The sequence below is a fragment of the Felis catus genome, chromosome A1, assembly GCF_018350175.1.
Source record: "Felis catus isolate Fca126 chromosome A1, F.catus_Fca126_mat1.0, whole genome shotgun sequence".
In the NCBI taxonomy this organism is placed as follows: domain Eukaryota; kingdom Metazoa; phylum Chordata; class Mammalia; order Carnivora; family Felidae; genus Felis; species Felis catus.
The window spans coordinates 142,182,468-142,202,278 of NC_058368.1; the positions used below are offsets into that span (position 1 = coordinate 142,182,468).

Below are 19,811 nucleotides of genomic sequence, written 5' to 3' on the forward strand. Positions count from 1 at the left end.
ATATTCATCAGAGCTGTTCTAAATTCCTGGTTTGATAATTCCAACATTCCTGCCATGTCTGGTTCTGATGCTTGCTCTATCCCTTCAAACTGTTTTTTGCCTTTTGGTGTACCTTGACATTTTTTTGATAGTTGGACATGATGTACCTCGTAAAAGGAACTGCTGTAAATAGGCCTTTATAAATACACTGATAACATGTAGGGGAGAGGAAGCACCCTATAGTCCTAGGATTAGGTTTCAGTCTTTTATTGAGCATATGTCTCTAGAGTGTGAACCTCACAAGTGTTTCTCAGGATTTTTCTCCCCTTGTAAATGGGACAAGATGGATAGGCTGGGCTAGAGTTGGCTGTTTCCCTTCCTCCAGGTCAGTTAGGATCTGATAATACCCCAGCAGAATAGGGATTAGGCTATGGTTAATTAGTTTCTCCTGAGGGCAGACATTGGGAAGAAGGACAGAAGGCAGAATGCTCTGGCATTTCAAACTAGTCTTTGCCCCCCTTCTATTGCCTCCCCCTCACTCCTCTCCCCCCATCTCTTACCAGAAGCATGAGAGAATTTTTCTCAAATATTCACTGTGAAAACCTGGTTAAGGTCCTGGAGGCAAAAGTAACAAAAGCATGGGCGCTCCCTTACAAGTGAGACTGGAGATTTCAACTCTCAGATTTGTTCACATTGAGTCCCCAGCAATTCTTCAATTACTTTTCAGGTCTTCCTACCCTGGCACTGGTTCCCCTGTCAGCTTCTGCTTGTGAGTCCTGCTCTGGGAAGCCAGGACACCCTAAGTTCTCTAGTCCGTCTCTCCAGTCTTGGGGGCAGTGGTTTTCCCTGTGTCTTCTTCTCTTATGGATCCAGGAAGAATTGTTGATTTTTCAGCATGTTCAGCTTTTCACTTGTTAGGATGGAGTAGCAACCTCCAAGCTCTGTACATGTAGAACTGGAAACCAGAAGTAGACTATTCTAAATAATTTAATATTTTGATTGTCAGATAAGGGGGAAACTCAGTATTTTCATTTTCACTTCCTTGACTTCTTGCGGGATTGAACATCTTTCATATATATTCCTTTGAATTTACTCTTAAAAAATGAGTCAGTGTTCAGCAGAGGGAAAGGTGGGAGCAAAAGCATAGATCTATTAATTGCACAGTGTCAGCATGTCTTAGAGGGACTGAAATTATTTAGTTTAAGGAATGAGAGGGTGGCTTTAAGAAAAACAAGACTCAGAGAAGTAGATAGGTGTCAGGTGACAGAGGCCCTACATGCCAGGTGTTTAGACTTTATCCTGTCCCATTATGGAGAGCCATGGAAAGACTTTAAGCAGGGCTGAAAAAGGCCAAATTTGTTTTTAGAAAAAGTAATCTTTTAGCTGTAAAAAAATGTGAAATGAGGTGAAAACACACAGATGGAAAGAGGAGAGCAAACTCAGAGAACTGTGGTGCCCCCTGAGGGAGGACAGTTGTCCTGGGCCTGGGGGTGGAGGAGAGGAGGGGCAGACAGGAGAGAGATTAGCAAGACAGGAAGCATGGCACCACGTGTGCATTGTCTGTGACAATGGGGAAGCCGGAAGCCAGAACACTGGCAGTTTGCCACGGAGAGCATTGGTATGTGGGTCGCCCGAGTGGCTCAATCAGTTGAGCATCGGACTCGTGATTTCGTCTCAGGTCATGATCCCAGGGTCGTAGGACTGAGCCCCGCGTCCAGCTCCGTGTTGAGCTTGGAGCCTGCTTAAGATTCTCTCTCTCTCCTTCTGCTCCTTTCCCGCTTGTGTTCTCTCTCTCTCTCTCTCTCTCTCTCTCTCTAAAATAAAACATTTTAAAAAGAGTTTGGGTATGAATTATTGTCCAGAAAACTTCTGCTATAGCCAAAAAACCCCCAAAATTACAGAACAGTTCCATCTAAACTACTTAAGTCTAATTTCATTAAGGTTTCTACAGAGATGAACATTTAAAAGAAAATCAGGAAAAAAATGCACATTTACTTGAGAGAGAAGATATTGGTTGAAAAGAGCCAGTAACAAACGAATCTGCAAGGAAGGATAAGAGAAAAATAAGAAGAGAAAACATTTTTTAAATGGATGAAGGAAAGAAAAAGGAGGTGGACAAAATTTTGAATGGAAAACTGAGGGTTTTAAGTTATTTTTACATTTTATTTTACATACATTAACATTATGCTTTGAAAATAATATATTGAAAATTAGAGCATTAATTCGTGGAAGACAGTAGATTCTGAACTACATGTTTCGTGAAATCTCAAAGTGACTGCTAACTGCTGCTAATAACTGTTGTTACATTCTTGTAAGAAGCAAAATTTTCCCACGTAGCACTCTTTTAGCCTCCTGATTTTATTTAACCTGAAAAGAAATCATTATCCCTACTTTATAGAATGCAATCCTAAAGCATCAATAGGTTACTTGTACATGTTACCAGTTAGATATTTGAATGTCTTAGCTACTTACTATTAGTCATTTATTTGATTGCTGGGGTAATTTTCATGGGGGTTCTGAAATGGCCCAACATTCCAGCTCTCTTTCTTCTGGACTAAGTTTGCCCTCCTCAGAATTTCTTTCTAGACACAGCATGTGTTGCTGCTATTTCCTTAAATCTGTACACACCAGTCCTTAAATAAATAATGATTTATCTTCAAATCAGTGGTACTTTTTTTTTTTAACACATGTCTGTAAAAACCATCTTTGGTTGAAGGGTTCTGTGTAAAAAACACAATGCTTTGGTATTATCATTTTCATAAAACAGCCATGGAATAAACAAATATTAACATAGAAGGAATCTTTGTGTCCCCCCTCCAAATTCATATGCTGAATTCCAGATGTCCAAGGTTGGTGGTATTAGGAAGTGGGGCCTCTGGGAGGTTCCTTAGGCTGTGATGGAGTAGCCTTCATGAAAAGAATTAGTATTCTAACAAAGAGACACCAAAGAGCTCCCTCACTCCGTCTACCATGTGAGCACACAGCCAGAAGGCGCTGGCTGTGAACCTGGAAGAGGGCCTCACCAGATGACCATGCTGGTGCCTTGAACTTGCACTTTCAGCCTCCAGAACTGTAAAAAATAAATTTTTGTTGTTTATAAGCCACTCAGTTTTTGGTATTTTGTGAGAGCACCCTGAACAGTTTAAATTAGCACAAAGATGGGGCACATGGGTGGCTTAGTTGGTTGAGCATCAGACTTCAGCCCAGGTCATTATCTTGCAGTTCCTGAGTTCAAGCCTCACACAGGGCTACCTGCTGTCATGCAGAGCCCACTCTGGATCCTCTGACCCCCCCTCTCTGCCCCTCCCCACTTGCACTCTCTCAAAACTAAATAAACATTAAAAAAATAAAATAAATAAGCACAAAGAAAAAAAATCACCCATATTCCCAACAACCAATCACTATTAACATATTAGCATATTTCCCTCCACATTTAAAAAAGAAAAAATTAGTCTATTCTCATACTTACTATAAGAATTCCGATAACAGAATGCACACAGTTAAGAAAGTTGAAAAATCACTTCAAATCTGACACCCAGAAATGAGCTTTATTAACTTTAAATTTTTTTTAATGTTTTATTTATTTTTGAGAGAGAGAGAGAAAGAGAAAAAGAAACAGTGTGAGCAGGAGAGGGAAAGGGAGACACAGAATCCGAAGACAGGCTCCGGGCTCTGAGCTAGCTGTCAGCAGAGAGCCCGAAGCGAGGCTCAAACTCACAAACCTGAGCCTGAGCCGAAGTTGGACACTTAACCGACTGAGCCACCCAGGCACCCCATATTAGCTTTAGATTAATATTATTATATACATCTTTCTAAGTATACATACAGAAGGAATACCTTCTATAAATATGGGATCACACTATATTAAATATATTAAACTTAAACTTATTTGATTTTTTAAAAAATTTTTAATGTTTATTTTAGAGAGAGAGAGAGAGACAGAGTGCAAATAGGGGAGGAGCAGAGAGAGAAGGAGACACAGAATCCGAAGCAGGCTCCAGGCTCTGAGCTGTCTGCCCAGAGCCTGATGTGGGGCTCCACCTCACAAACTGTGAGATCATGACCTGAGCTGAAGTCAGGCGCTTAACCGACTGAGCCCCCCAGGCGCCCCTTACTTGAAGTTTTAAAAAAAATTTTAAGTAAGCTCTCGGCCCAATGTGGGGCTCAAACTCATGACACCAAAATCAGGAGTTGCTTGCCCTACTGATTGAGCCAGCCAGGCATCCCAATCATTTGAATTTATTTATTTATTTATTTATTTATTTATTTATTTATTTATTTATTTATTTATTTTCCCAATCATTTGAATTTAAAAAAGAGGTCTCCAAAGGTTTGGAGAGAAACTGAAGGAATTGTTGAATTCCAAATAAACATTTCTTTAGAACAAGATATATTATTTTCTAAAGGATTCTAAATGCTCTAAAATATTAAAAGGCTGTATTCAATGTGCTTTTTTAAAAACCACATATTTTGATTATATATATTATCAATGAATCAGTGACTCCCTGCTTTAATAGATGAGAACATCAGCATCCTCACATTCCCACCCGTCTCTTTGTCCTTCCCTCCATTCAAAATAGTCACCTCCAACTTTGCCATCACAATTTTCATAAATTTTAGCAGGCACAGATAATGTATCAAAGAATCCTTTGTCTATATGTCATTCTCAAACATGGAAGCAGTTGCTCCTGAAAACTCTCTCCCCCACACTGTCAGTTCCTAACCAAAAATGCCCATACAACTCCACGCCAAAGGCTCTAGACTTCCTTCCCCCTACCCCCAACTCTCTAATAAGGCCCAAGAGAAAAACAAGTGAGAAGTGAGAAAATGCTTAGAGAAGGAACAACACCAGAATCTTACTTAGCTTGTGGAGAGAGAGCAAGAGAACACTGGGAACACTGATGCATTAATAATTATGACTTTTTAGAACACTGGAATTCTCTGGAATGACAGATGTGAACAGTAGAACTCAGATGACACAACTGACTTCTGAGAACTTACTGAGGAAGTCGGGGCAGGAGTTCCAAGGAGAAAAGGGTCAAAAGACAAGAAGTGATGGGAATGGCATCTTTCCCATTGTGAGAGAGCCTGGCAGAGGGGCTGTACCCCCATCTCAGAAGAGTGCAGCCAGTATCTACTCATCTCCGGGCTTCCTACCCATTTAAACAGAAAGCTCAGTATTCAGAGCTAAACATCTGGCTTGACAGCAGGGAACACTCAGTTAATGGTAGTTCAGAGGAATTGCTGTGTTTGCAGCTGTTTCTTCTTGATAAAATAATTGTTGTTTCAAATGGGAAATTATTATGTAGAATTGGAATGGAATGAAAAAGTGGTGTCTTATCACAGCTTGATTTAGTAGTATATAAATAGGTTATGGGAAAGGAAGGTATAACATTAAAAAGTGAGATTATAAATGGTGGATAAACACTGCCTCAAAGAGCAAGAGAGAACAATGCCAGGAAAACACGGCATGTGACTGAAGAGGCACAGGTCACACGTCAAATCAATGACTACACATATTTTTTAACCCTATTTCTTGGAAAACGCATACACTTAAGAAATGGTATTTGGTAATCTGCTTTGCCCAGAATGAAAGCTCAGTGATTACTGGAAGTCACAGGAAAGTTGGTAGGAACAGCTATGTGTATGATTTAAAAGTATTTCAAAGGTCTTGTGCCAAGTGTCCAACTATAATTCGTCTGCAACTGACTGTTGACGAAAAGAATAAAGTGTGATGCATCTTTTTTTTTTTTTTTTTTTTGGCCTCTATCTGCAAAAAGCAACTGAGAGAGAACAGATGACTAAATCCTAGAGCGAGAAGGGGACCCGGGGAACCTGAAAAAGAACAGCAATTGAAATTGAATGAAAGAAACAGAGCCCGGGAAAGAGATTTCAGAACATGCTGCAAGACTGGATACCTGGATATCTTAGGTAAAGATCCTAAGTGGGCTACATGTAAAACATTCGTAGGTCCTATGTTAAAGGAATAGAACAGGAAGGGTTGAATAAGTGTAGGGTAGCAAGAATTTTAGAACCTGGAAAGCCCAGACATGCAGCCCGGGTATAATATAAACTCTTTCCAGGCACAGATGTGGCACTGCTGGAAGGGAGACCATAATTCTCCTTAGGGTCCTTTATCAGGGCCACATTGGACTCAGAGAATTCCTTATGTTGTGTCTCCACCTTGGCACGTCACAAAAAGGATCAGAAAGAAGTCATTAGAAGGTCTTGCTCACTCCAATGGATCGTTTGTTTATCCCACTTGCATTTCACTTTGACTTTTGATAAAATTTATCATAAAACAAATCATGGTATGTGGATTTACTTTTTATAATTCCATTCCCAAACATGATCTCGTCAGACCTGGCCGTGAGACACCTAAAACCCTGTTCTTATTTTTAACTTGTGATCAATGTAGATTAAAAATACTATACACTCCTTTCTTCATTTGTTAATAGTACTGTTTTACCCTGTTCTTTCTATGTTCTGTTGGGTTTCTTGAGATTGCCTTTTTTTCCTCAGTGACAAAATTAATGGAATCATAGGGCTTGGCCTTTAAAAACTGGGACCACTTGTAGCTACTCCCTCTCACTGCGTCTGAAAAGAAAAGCAAATAGTATTTTGCATCATAAAACTGTCCTTGCAGAAGTTATTTCCGTCAAAAGAATCTTCTTTTTCTTAAAGGGCCAGAAAGTAAATATTTGAGACTTGTGGTCTTTGTTGCAACTACTTAATTTTGCTACTGCAGCATGTAAGCAGCCAAATGAATGGGCATAGTTGTGTTCCAATAAAACTTTATTTACGGGGCACCTGGGTGGCTCAGTCGGTTAAGCGTCCGACTTCGGCTCAGGTGACGATCTCGCGCTCCGTGAGTTCGAGCCCCGCGTGGGGCTCTGTGCTGACAGCTCAGAGCCTGGAGCCTGTTTCGGATTCTGTGCCTCCCTCTCTCTCTGACCCTCCCCCGTTCATGCTCTGTTTCTCTCTGTCTCAAAAATAAATAAACGTTAAAAAAAATTAAAAAAAAAAAACTTTATTTACAAATCAGGAGGTTGGACTGGGCAGTAGTTTGCTGATCCCATTAGCTGCCAACTCCTATTAGACATCTGAACTCCAGAGATTGTTGCTATGGCCTGTGAAAGTAATCTTTAATCCTTAAAAGGTTATAAACTGGTTGTCTTACTTAATGTGTTGCCTAGTAATAAATACTTAAGTTGACATCCCTGTTTTCCAGAAGACATAAATACTTGTGAATTTTCTTTGTTGAACAGAAGAGGATTATTGGCTTTTTCTCTTCTCCCTCATGCATGAAGGTAAAAGAAAATGATTATGTCACAGGTTAGGTTCTCTAGAAGCAAAAGATGAGGTAGAGCTTTGGGAGGAAGTTGTTCCATAAGGATCAATACTTGTGAAAAGTAGGCAAGGAAACAGGACTGGGCAGACAGAGAAGTAGAACTACTATACAGGTCCAAAAACTTTGTTGACCATGGCTTGGAACCCTGGAAGAATAGGGCTCCAAGTGGCCAAGTCTATAGCCCTACCTTGCTCAGTCACCAGATGTAGACTGCCCTAAGAAGAGAAAGGTTTCAGGCAAAGCAGCTCTCTGGAAAAAGCGCATAGCTAGAAGCTGTGTGCTGGCTTCCTCCCTACTGCTTAGGCATTAAGTCCTTTCTTGAAGGGGGTCTGGACAGAGAATTCTTCATACTTATCATAGACGGCTAGTTTTTTTTTTTTAATGTTTATTTATTTAACTAATCTCTACACCTAAATGGGGGCTCGAACTAATGACCCCAAGATCAAGGGTCACATGGTCCTTTGACTTAACCAACCAGGTGTTCCAGGTAGTTTTTTTCATTTTAACAAAAAGTCTGAAAACGTATCTCATATGTTAACACCACTGATGGAATAAGAACAGCCATAAACATAATCCTTTTGATTATGTTTTCACTCTTTATGTGTATAAATATGCCTTTTCCTGTGGGAGAAAAGAGTGTAGGACACAGACATCATAATGAAGAAATATCTGGGCATCTTTTTTTTTCCTCCTTTATTTCTTCTTTTACCTTCCCTAACTAGTTATCACTTACCTTCTGTTCTGCCTTCTTCCATTCTACCTCTTACCTTCTGGTTTTTCCATGCTTCATTCACCAACCCCTTAAATTCTACTCAAGGTTGTTGAATAGCTTCATATATAAAGCAATGCCTAGGGCTTGTAATGGCAGACAATTTCACATACCACATTCAACGTTTTCTTGTTTTGAACACTATCTACAATACTGCTATGAATATTCATGTACGACTTTTGTGTGAATATATGTTTTCAACAACTGTGGTTATATACCTATGAATAGGATTGCTGGATTATATGGTAACTCCATGTTTAGTCCTTTGAGAAACTGCCAAAATGTTTTCTAAAGCGGCTGTACCATTTTACATTCCTACCAGCAATGCATGAGGGTTCCAATTTCTCCACATCCTTGTAAATACTTGTTATTGTCCATCTTTTTTCTTACAGTTATCCTAGTGGATCTGAAGTTGTGTCTCATTGTGGTTTTGACTTGCATTTCCCCAATGACTATTGATGAGCATCATGTCTTGTTTCTTTTACTGTATCTTTTTTGAGTTATTTTCTTAGTGGCTGCCCTCTAAGACACTAATTATAGTAAATGATAATTAGTATCATAACTTACAACAGTCAAATTTGGGTCAATAGCCACTTAATTTCAGGAATAAACAAAAACTTTGCCTCAATATAGCTCCATTCTCTTCCCCCTATTTTGTGTTATTACTGTCTTAGGGATTACATGTTTATGCATAAACCTATAAAGACAATCTTATAATTATTGCTTTATGCAACTGTCTTTTAATTTAAATGGAAGAAGAAAAGCATTACAAACAGAAACATATTTTTATGATCTTTTAATATTTTTTTTTCAACGTTTTTATTTTATTTTTGGGACAGAGAGAGACAGAGCATGAACGGGGGAGGGGCAGAGAGAGAGGGAGACACAGAATCGGAAACAGGCTCCAGGCTCCGAGCCATCAGCCCAGAGCCTGACGCGGGGCTCGAACTCACGGACCGCGAGATCGTGACCTGGCTGAAGTCGGACGCTTAACCGACTGCGCCACCCAGGCGCCCCGTATGATCTTTTATATTTGCCTGTAATGTTACTGGTGCTCTTTATTTCTTCAGGTGAATTTAAGTTACCCTCTAGTGTCCTTTCATTTCAGCTTGGCTTCCCTTTAGTATTTCTTGTAGAGCAAACCTGCTGATGAAATATTTGCTGTTTCTTTCTTTCTTTCTTTCTTTTTTTTATCAGAAATTCTGAGTTTCTCCTCATTTTTGAAGAACAGGTTTGTTGGATATAAAATTCTTGATTGACAGCCTTTTTCTTTCAACACTTTGAATATGTCATCTCACTGCCCTCTGGCCTCCATAGTTTCTGATGAGAAGTCAGTTGTAAATTTTGTTGAGTAGCTTTTGTACTTGTGAGTCATTTTTATCTTGCTGCTTTCAGGATTCTCTCTTTATCTTTGGACAATTTCTCTGTGATGTGTCTAGATTTGGATCTCTTCAAGTTTATCCTTTGTTGTACATCTTGGATGTGTAGATTAATGATATTCATCAAATTTGATTAGGGAATATTATTTCTTTCTCCATGTTTCTTTTGTTTTTTTCCTTTATGAAAGTTTTATAATGCATTTTTTGGTTTGCTTTATAATATTCTGAAGGTATATCTTAGAGTCTGTTCATTTTGGGTGGTGTCTGGCTGGTTTATTTGGAAAAGCATGTGACTCTTGATCTCAGGGTTATGAGTTCAAGCCTCACATTGGGGTAACGATTACTTAAGTAAATAAATAAATAAATAAACTTAAAAAAAGAGGAATCTGGTCATTTTTCTTCATTCTTTTTTCTTTGTATTCCTCAAACCAGATAATCTCAACTGAATAATTCATTCTTTTCAACTCACTGATTCATTCTTCTGCCATCTCAAATCTTTTGAATCCTTTGAGTATGGTTAACAAAATTTATTTCATTAAAAATATTGATATATGTGTACCATGTAAGCAGTGAATACTTACTTTTTTCACATGGCCCTGAAATATTTACCAAAAAAAAAAAAAACAAAACAGGATTATATTTTAGGTCAAAAAGAAAATATTGTAATTTAATTTATGTAATTTATATTGGCTACATCCTCAGATCACAAAATGCAGTAAAAATTAACCACTTTAAAATTAAAGCACATTCTCTTAAGAAACTTTTGGATCCCCCCCCCCCCAAAAAAAAATTAAAGTGGAAGTTAAAGATCATTAGAACATTAATGATAATGAGACTACTACACTGAAAACACATGAGAGTGTTTTCTATATTTAGAAGCAAGTTTTTAAATAAACTAAATATCCGTCTCATGAATCTAGGAACATAAATGCAAAATAAACTTTAAAAATAGAATTAATAGGAGTGCTTGGGTGGTTCAGTTGGCAAACATCCAACTCTTGATTTTGGCTCAGGTCATGATTTCATGGTTCATGGGTTCGAGCCTCACATCAGGCTCTGCGCTGACACACTGAGTCTGCTTGAGATTCTCTCTCTCCCTCTCTCTCTCTCTCTCTTTCTCTCAAAATAAACAAACATAAAAATTACAGATATTAGTGAGTTAAAAAAAGAAAAAACAATCTATAAACCCTAAAGTGTGCTTTTTAGAAATTATATTTTGTGTTTTTGGTCTTTGAGACCAAAGGACTAATCAAATTGGAATATTTTGATCAGTGGCTCTTTCATAGACAAACTAGGCCATATAAGACTTTATATAGGCTACACTACTATGATCACTCTCCTTAATGTAATTTTGCATAATATTTAATAGTTTCTACTTGGTAATATTTCTATTTCATTCACACATATGTTGTTTGAATAACCCATATAGTATCAATATGCCTGTATTTTCAGCCATCTCTAGGTGGAGGTGTGTTTATCAGCGATTCTACAGCAGAATGAATTAAATGTTGTCAAGAAAGAATTACTGTTTGACAAAAAAGAACATACATGCTTCTCACTGTAACTGGGATTTCTGGATATTGGACTCTGTAAGACTAACTGAACATCTGGACAACTGAAAGCACCAGAGAATTCAACCAGCCAGGATGCAGCTGAACTATAATCACACACTAGAGTAACTGGTGCCTCAGGGAATTTGTTGAAACTAGAAAACCATTTGACATAGGGGTGAGCAGTTTCTGCATTCTTGGTCAGTGGAATTTGTCCATGAACCTGGAATAACCTTGGTGTGGCTACTGTGGTGATCTTACACAATCATTTTGTTGGAAACAAATGTCTGGCCATTGTTCTCATAGATGTATTGAACCCAATGTAGGTGTGTCTCACTGAAATATTAAATTTTGTTTAGCAATCTAAATTGTGTTAGGTCTTTCTAAAATGATGCCACTACACAGGGGAGGAAATCTTTCTACTAATTCAAAAATAATTTGTTAAAAAAACTTTTTTGAATTTTATTTTAGAGAGAGAGAGTGAGTGGGGAGGGGCAGAGGGAGAGAGAAAGAGAATCTTAAGCAGGCTCCAAGCTCAGCATGGAGCCCGACACATGGTTGATCCCAAAACTCTGGGTTCGTAACCTGAGCTGAAATCAAGAATAGGATGCTCAACCAACTAAGCCATACTGGCACCCCCAGAGTAATTGTTTTTGAGAGATGATTACATTTTATTCAGTTATTTCCTCACAGAAAATCACGAGACTAGAGGGGACACATAGGTCTAATTTCTTCCTCTTCGCATACTGAAAAATAGTGACATAAAACTACACTGGATTATCACAGCCGGCCGCATACTGGATAGCTAACGTCTCCCAGGTGATGCCATTTGTAACTGAAAGAGGCAGGGTTTGGAAAGTGCACTGTCAACTACTCACTTATTTTGCATAGGTTATGGAGGCCAAAGTATCTCTGAGGGTGAGGGTGGGGAAATTTCTCCTGAAGAAAATGGTAGACCCATTGTCAATTTTCTGGAGTAAAGATAAGGATGGGCTTGAAATAGGAGAAGGGAGAACTGCATTCTCTCACTTGAATGATAGCAGTGAGATCTGACTCTGGTAAAGGAGTCTGGTAAAGGACATAGCAGAGATACACAACTGTGGCCGATCAGAAAACATTGGCTACTTGAGACAAAGGTCTGAAGAGGGAGATGGCTGCAGGGGATTCTCAGTACAAGGCAATGGCTGACTGACTCTAGGACCAAAATCTAAAACTCCATTTTAGATTTTTCTTTTATTATGTTCCAATTCTCCTTTAATATTTTCAAGGCTTCGGTAAAATTTTAAGTATTACAGGGCCGTGTTATCCGTGCTGCAGGAGTGTAGGAACAGGCCTGTGTACATAACTGAAACAAAATAGTGTAGGAATGTAAGTTTCCCCCATTCTGTTCTCTCCCGCGAGTTCAGCTTAGTGGTGGATGTCAGAAAATTGAACGGCCGTTCTGGCTGAGTAGAGAGTATTTGTCCCCTACCAGGCAATAGCTGAGTGCAAGTGGACACTACTGCACATGAGACAGCTCTTCTACCAATATTCCAAAGGGAGGAAATTGGTTAGGCAATCAAACATATTCTGATAGTTTATAGATGGGACTATCTGGCCAGGAGTTATGTTTGTTCAAGTATGTCAGTCACATAGAGTCGTTCATGTCAGCTAGGATAAACTTGGCAATTAAATTGTAGTACCGTGTGGTACTTTATAATAAGCATGGAAAATTCAGGTGAAGAAATAAATTACCCATGGTTAATAATTAATCATAAAGTTTTATAAAATATAGGATTATTATCTTCTTAAAAATGTCTAACATTGAGAAGAATATAAGAAAGGAAAATTGAGTTTATACCAAAAGAAAACCAGATTCAAAATGAATGCAGCCTGCTTCCCATACGACCTTTTCCCTGTTATCTCTTTGATGAGATTGGAAGATTGGAGGAACATGTTGACCATCAAGACGTGGAGTTAAACGTTTATATGTTAAAAAGAAATGTTTGGCATTTCTTTGTTTATGGGCCAAGGGAACAAATTCCTCTTGTTTCCTGGGAAAATTCTAGAGCATTCAAGATTGTTAACCTTGAATTGTTAATCACAGTGTTTTCTATGATTTTTTTTTCTTTTTTTTTCTTTTTGGTGCATTAGGATTCCTCTTCTGATGGTTAGTCTTGAATGCATGCTGAGGGGATTATTTGCTTACTACAATAGCACTGTGGGAAATTTAGGTTGATTTACAAAGTACTATAGTTCTTTAAAGGCACAAACATTCAAAACATCTAACTGGAGACAGGCAGCAAAGAGGGAAGCACACACATACATACACACATATTTGCTTTCAGCGTCAGTTTTATCACAAAAATGATGCAGTTCATTGAAGTGAACTGATTCTACGTATATATAAAATATCTGCAGTGAAATTAGTCAGAGAAAGACAAATGCCACATAATTTCACTCACATGTGGAATTTAAGAAAAAAAAAGAACAAAGGAAAAAAAGAGTCAAAAACAAAACAAAACAAGCCACCAGACTCTTAAATACAGAGAACAAACTGATAGTTGCAAGAAGGAGGTGGGTGGGAAGATGGGGGAAATAGGTGAAGGGGATTAGAGTATGTTCATCTTGATGAGCACTGAGAAATGTATAGAATTGTTGAGTTGTTTTACTGTACACTTGAAACTAAAATAACACTCTATGTCAATTGTATTGAACAAAAAATCAGATATAACAAACAAAAAGTGAGAGAAAAAATGAGAAACTGTTATTAGGAAGTAGTACGTGGTTTTAGATTGAGGTTGGCCTGAAAATAGACTATTCAGATGCGCGGATGATAATAAATTATATGTAAACACCAAAAGATAGAATTTCTGTGAATTTTGACACTTGCCGATTCTATTTTGATAGAATATTGCAGGTTGTTTGGACACAATTATGAATTTTACAGGCACCACAACAAATTATATGCATAGTTATACTGCACAGATGTTTTAGTATCTGTGCTACTGAAATGAGCACTATACTATACAGATATTTTAAGGAGTTAGAACAGGGGTTGGCAAACTATGGCCTGAAGACCAGATTATACCATAGCTAATCATTGACATATTATCTATATGCTTGGAGTTAGTCAAACTGCAAAATTTGAGGGCACAGTCCCCAAGATCGCTATCACTTTTGACACCACTGAAAACTTGGAAGATACCCAAACCCACTTTCATGTTTGGTAGTTCACTAGAAGAATTAATAGAACTCACTCATGATTATGGCTTATTACAGGGAAATGATACAGAATCAAATCAGCCAAAGTAAGAGACACATAGAATACAACTGGGGAAGGTTCCAAAGGCAAACCTTTTGTTGTCCTCTCCCGCAGAATAATGATTCGTTAATCTGTGAGAAGTGCTGTTTGACAGTGTGTGTAGATTATTACCAATCGGGGAAGATCACCTGAGCTTTGTGTCCAGAGTTTTATTGGATATTCATTCCTTAGGAATAATTGATTGATTGGTTGCCCACATAGTTTAATTCAATCTCCTGATCAACTGACACCATGTGACTCAGAGCCCTCATTCTAAATTTCACAGTTGGTCTGTTGGTGTGACCAGCTTGCACTCTAAACAAACATGCTCCTCTATGTTTGCTTACAAACATATGCTCCTCTATGTTGTAAACGAACATCCGCTCCTCTATGAACTATGCTATGGCATAGTTCACCTGCCAGAAGCATTTTTGTACCTGTTGATCAAAAATATGTTACAAGTTTAAGATACAATTAACGTCAGTGTCAATGTTTAGTCCTAAGACGTTCACGGGCAAAATACACTAGGAAGAAAAAATATAATATGTAGGGGATCTTCTTGTTAGGGTTGGACTCAAACCTCTGAATGTTGTTTTGTTTGTTTTGCAGTAAGTGAGGTGATTAAATTTTGGGAAAGAGCCAGTGGTAAGGGGGTTACTATATCATCAATAAACTTTTACTGAGGGTCTCTTTTCAGCAAGGTAAGGGTTAGGCACACAGTTTTCTAATCTTTCACATATCGGTTCCAGATCACGAGAGAGAAAAAGGGATTGATAGGCTAAAGCACAGATTCATTCGATTCAAAACAGTTTATTCTAGTCTGTAAAGTCAATTACCTCAATTTGAAGCCCTGTAAAGATTTTCAGTTTTTTATACACATCATTTAAGTCAAACTAAGCCATATTCTTTCTCCTAAACTTATTTTTAAATTGTGAAAGTAATGGATGGCCATTAAATAAACGGAAAGTAAAACAGTCCATTGCTTCATTCATCTTCTGATTTTAGGTTTTAAAAATAAAGTTGTATGTCTACATTTTTTTTAAAGATTTTATTTTATTTTTTTAAAAGTAACCTTTATTCCTGGTGTGGGGCTCAAACTTACAACCCTGAGATCAGGAGTCACATGCTGTGACTAAACCAGCCAGACTAAACCAGCCAGGCACCCCAAACGTCTATTCTTTACACTGTAGATATACTGCCTCTTTCCATTCATATATGCTTATTTTTTTCATGTTATGTTATTATACATTTTAAAAAGACATTACTTAATGGTTATATAATAATCCTGGCATGGATTTAGTTTGTTGATTTAATCATTTGACTTTAGTTTTCTGTATTTTCTTAATTAATGTTTGTGTTTCTTTGGTGGAGTAAAGCACCAGAATGTTATTCCAAAATCTTTTTTTCAAATTTATGCAAACTGATAGGGCATTCCAGAACCTTTCTCCTAACAGATTATCAGTTACTTGTATGATAAAATACATGCATTTTGTGTATGAATGAAATGTACAAATCAAGTCATATACTTTTTTTTTAATGTTTTTATTTTATTTTTGAGAGAGAGAGAGAGAGAGAGAGAGAGAGAGAGAGAGAGAGAGAGAGAGAGCATGGGCAGGGGAAGGGCAGAGAAAGAGGGAGACACAGAATCTGAAGCAGGCTCCAGGCTCCGAGCTGTTGGCATAGAACCTGATATGGGGCTCCAACTCAAACTGTGAGATCAGGACCCAAGCTGAAGTTGGATACCCAACCAACTTAGCCAACCAAGCACCCCAGTTTTTTTTTATTTATAATTTTCTTTACCTTAACCAATACTATGACATATTTAATACTATGTCTCATTTGTATGTTTAATGGAGTCGAGTTTCTAGAAATTTTGCATGTGAGGAAGGAACAGATATCAGTGTTGTCTAGTAAGGATCAGTGAAATTTGTCTTGGTCGGTATGGTTTGTTCTGAGATGTGCTCACTGGGTTAAAGGATTAGCTCTTTATGATTCTGCAAACCAGAAGGCATGAAGTATGGTTTTTTTAAAAAAAAATTTTTAATGTTTATTTATTTTGAGAGAGAGAGAGAGAGAGAGAACAAGCAGGGGAGGGGCAGAGAGAGGGAAAAAGAGAATCTCAAGCAGGCTCTATGGTGTCAGAGCCAAGACGGAAGTGGGGCTCGATCTCACAAACTGTGAGATCATGACCTGACCCTAAATCGAGAATCAGATGCTTAACTAACTGAGCCACCCAGGAGCCTGTGGAGTGTGGTTTGAATTTCAAGTCTGCCTCCTACCTGGTGGCCTTGGTGCCTCCACCATCTCCACTGGATGTTAAGACTTTTCTCTATAGGTCCCATCACGACCTCTCTCTTCTTCCACCCATAAATATGTAATATTGCCCCCCTGCTGCTCAGCCTAACCCCTTCTCTACACTCTCCCAATATCGGCAAAGTTATTGGTTCTGAAGTGATGAATTTCTTTCCTCGCATGAGGCAGAGATGTTTTTAATTCCTCACTGTGTTTTTTTTAAAATTTTTTTTTTAACATTTATTTTTGAGACAGAGAGAGACAGAGCATGAACGGGGGAGGGGCAGAGAGAGAGGGAGACACAGAATCGGAAGCAGGCTCCAGGCTCTGAGCCATCAGCCCAGAGCCCGACGCGGGGCTCGAACCCACGGACCGTGAGATCGTGACCTGAGCTGAAGTTGGACGCTCAACCGACTGAGCCACCCAGGTGCCCCTCCTCGCTGTGTTTCTAATGATAATACCTCTCTATTTAGTTTCCTCTCTATTACAGCTTTCCTGTCCCTAGGAATTTGGCATGACTTTCTGAGGGCTGGACCAGAAGGTAATTAATTGACTGTGTACCTTACACTGTATCCAGAATTATCCTGTCTCTCAGACCTTAGCTCCTGTCCATAGAACAAGTCTGGACTCTCTCACTCCCTCCTTCTGGCTGAACCCTTTTCCCACCAAGCACAATGTCTGTGAGAGGATAAAGGGAGAGTTTTTGTTTCCCAGTGGCTTCAGGGCTTCAAGCCTAGAGGCTGGCTGTCAGCATCTCCCACCATCCCTCCCATGATGCCTCGCAGTCCTATTATAGTTGCGCTCTGGTGAGTCTGTCTACAGGTTACCCTGCCTGACATGTTTAGACCTGTCTCAGTTCTCAACCTCTTAACTTGAGCTAATGCTCTGGGACTCTCACTCCATTGATTTAGAAATTATTGGACTTGATTATTTTTGTGTTAACATCAATTTAAAAAATTTCACATCACTAAATCTCCATTGACTTTATTTTTCAAATTCATTTGTGTACCAAACTACAATTTAATCAAGAAACTGGTCTAATACCCTTGTGCAAATGTGATTAATTTCTTCAGAATCTTGCCTGACAAAGTAGATGCTTTCTGTTCTTATTTAGTGTTTATTTATTTTTGAGAGACAGAGGGTGACAGTGTGAGGTGGGAAGGGGTGGAGAGAGAGGGAGACACAGAATCTGAAGCAAGCTCCAGGCTCTGAGCTGTCAGCACAGAGCCCGACCCAGGGCTCAAACTCGTAAGCTGTGAGACCATGACCTGAGCCAAAGTCAGATGCTTAACCCACTGAGCCACTCAGGCGCCCGCCCCTTTGCTTTGACCTTTGATACCATCTCTTGATTAGTGAGGATGCTTTGAGGTAGGAAAATGTCAAGATCACCAGTCTTGGTCCAGGGATATTGGTGTGGTTAAAGATAGAAAGCTTGCTCGCAACACTGTTTGGTGGCTTTCAAGTGTCTTGTAACCAAGCTCCTAAGGAGTGCGCCAGGTTCCATGAAGGAGGGGCTGTCAAAATAAAAAGAGAGGGTGGGGGCGCCTGGGTGGCTCAGCTGGTTAAGTGTCCGACTTCGGCTTAGGTCATGATCTCGCGGTCCGTGGGTTTGATCCCCGCTGTGCTGACAACTTGGAGCCTGGAGTTTGCTTGGGATTCTGTGAATCCCTCTCTCTCTGCCCAGCCCCTACTCGTGCTCTGTCTCTCTCTGTCAAAAATAAGTAAACATTAGGGGCGCCTGGGTGGCGCAGTCGGTTAAGCGTCCGACTTCAGCCAGGTCACGATCTTGCGGTCCGTGAGTTCGAGCCCAGCGTCAGGCTCTGGGCTGATGGCTCAGAGCCTGGAGCCTGTTTCCGATTCTGTGTCTCCCTCTCTCTCTGCCCCTCCCTCGTTCATGCTCTGTCTCTCTCTGTCCCAAAAATAAATAGACGTTGAAAAAAAAAATTAAAAAAAAAATAAGTAAACATTAAAAAAAAAAAATTAAAAAAAAAGAGAGGGTCAAACGAGAAAGTTGTGATTCATCAAAGCTTTGTAAAAAAACTAAAATCATCTCTAGACTCACTAAAACCTCCCTGTGTAAGGCCCATTCCCCAGCAGAACCCAGTGCCTTGGCTAAGATGTCTAAAGAGCAGGAGATGTGAGCAAGTCTCTACTGGCGTTAATGGGAGGAATAACATCCTCCCTCAGCTCCACAGCCTAAAGCCATGCCAAGAGATGGGCAGAAAGTTTCTGAGGGCACAAACGGAGGGAAAACAACTGTGGCAGCTGCCCCATGGACTGTTCCAATGAAAGGAGGCATGTGCTGGAGATGGGGAGAGCTCTGGTTCTCAGACTCAGAGACTCATGGATATAGTTAGCCACATCCCTGTCATCTGGTAGTTGGCCATTGGGTTACAGTGGCATACTTAACGAACTGACAAGATTATGCTGCTTCTCTAAAAAAAAAGCCCCTCAAACAAATAAAAAAAACCAACAAAGAATTCTCTCCTTGGGCAGTATAATAAAGCCTAATGTAGAACGCAACGACAAACAATACAAAACCCCAGATATGAAGCCTCTATTTCACATAATAATTCTTAAAATAACTTTTACATTCATTTCAACTGAGTTCTCATTTTCTCACTTGTGAAATGGAGATAATAATTCTTGCTTCCCAAAGGATTGCTGTATAGGAGAAAATGTGTATTGAGCCTCCAGCATTTCAGTGCCTGACACACGCCAGACATTCAAGAATTTTAACTCTCTCTACTCTCTCTTCCCTCTTTAGACTAGCTATTCCAAATAAAACTGTTTACTTTTTTTTTTAACTTTCAGCATGAAAGAGGGAGAAAAGAAAGTAAACTTTATTTCTATAAAAACCCGGTAGTCAGATTTGGGGTATTTCTTTTGGGAGATTAGAATATGGGTTAGGTTGCTGTGATTATTTCCATTCTTACGAGAGTCCCTGAAGACTTAGGCCGAATTTGCAAGTTAAGAATTATAAATTAAAGGAAAAAAAAAAAAAGAATTGTAAACTGTCCTTACTCTGAAAACATTTATGAAATTGCATAGCCATTAGGTAATAACAAGTGTGATTATGTAATTTATGGTTCATGGGAAAAAACCCACAAAATTTTTCTGAAAATGTACCTACATAAAAACAACAGGAGTCCTTGTTCTGCTTCTCAGACATAGTGCACAAAGTAGTTACAGGACTGTAACACTTATA

General features: G+C 39.0%; 2 long non-coding RNA genes across 4 annotated transcripts; one reads left to right on the forward strand and one right to left on the reverse strand.

Moving 5' to 3' along the window:
- Window positions 1-1,900: 1,900 nt before the first annotated feature.
- LOC123384894 lies at window positions 1,901-4,887 on the reverse strand. Its single transcript, XR_006596625.1, has 3 exons — window positions 4,840-4,887; window positions 3,003-3,049; window positions 1,901-2,346 (listed from the first exon to the last, which is right to left on the reverse strand). It is a non-coding gene; the product is annotated as an uncharacterized LOC123384894 (long non-coding RNA).
- Window positions 4,888-4,961: 74 nt separating this feature from the next.
- On the forward strand, window positions 4,962-11,390 carry LOC109492903. Of its 3 annotated transcripts, XR_006596702.1 has the most exons (4): window positions 4,962-5,206; window positions 5,760-5,910; window positions 7,211-7,289; window positions 10,931-11,390. It is a non-coding gene; the product is annotated as an uncharacterized LOC109492903 (long non-coding RNA). The 3 variants fall into 3 exon arrangements; XR_002146870.3 differs by lacking the exon at window positions 7,211-7,289 and having other exon boundaries at window positions 4,964-5,206; XR_002743668.2 differs by lacking the exons at window positions 7,211-7,289; window positions 10,931-11,390 and adding an exon at window positions 6,063-6,317 and having other exon boundaries at window positions 4,965-5,206.
- The last annotated feature ends 8,421 nt before the right edge of the window (window positions 11,391-19,811 follow it).